The 573-nt window shown below is 42.4% G+C and overlaps 1 protein-coding gene across 3 annotated transcripts in view; it reads right to left on the bottom strand.

The window, feature by feature from the left end:
* Positions 1-573, bottom strand: part of LOC116068329 (inactive 2'-5'-oligoadenylate synthase 1B-like) — a 13,306-nt gene that overhangs the window by 9,355 nt on the left and 3,378 nt on the right. The gene's annotated exons all lie outside the window — the stretch shown is intronic.

Below are 573 nucleotides of genomic sequence, written 5' to 3'. Positions count from 1 at the left end.
AAAAAAAAAGATCATTGCAGGTTATTTGATCACACTGTGAACCCTGAGATTGAGTTGTTTACTGGAAAAAAAACTGGTTTTTTTAATCCAGGAGCTTTCTACTTGAATATTGTAAACAGGATTAAATAAAGTCAACCATAGATCAAGAGGCAGAGCAAGAAACCAGTTGCTTGAAGTGAAAATGGGATTATTAGGAAGGAACCATAGAGAGTAGGAGGGTCTCAGGAGGAGGGATAGAGAGACCCACAGGAAGTAGGGGAGGGACATTCAATTTCAAAGAGGTTTTTTGAGATAGCATGAGAGAGTGGACACATTCTGGAACATTGTGGCTGAGGAGGAAGGGCAGCTGAGTGCTTTCTCTGCCTCCCTGAGCTAGCAGGCTTACACCACAGCATCTGGCTTGCAAGTCTTCATTGGTAAAATGGAATAATTGGGATTTTTGTCAAAAGACAAGATGACATCTTTTAATGTGTAATATTATAACATGTATGTGCATGGGCAAGTCTGGGACAGTGGTGGCTGCATCTGCCGAGGGGGACAGAGTTCTGCTGAGAAGTTCTGTGTCCTGCACAA

Source organism: Mastomys coucha, unplaced genomic scaffold (genome assembly GCF_008632895.1).
Source record: "Mastomys coucha isolate ucsf_1 unplaced genomic scaffold, UCSF_Mcou_1 pScaffold22, whole genome shotgun sequence".
NCBI classification, from domain to species: Eukaryota; Metazoa; Chordata; class Mammalia; order Rodentia; family Muridae; genus Mastomys; species Mastomys coucha.
The sequence above is the reverse complement of the archived record's forward strand: the minus strand, read 5'-3'. Positions and strand labels throughout refer to the sequence as shown.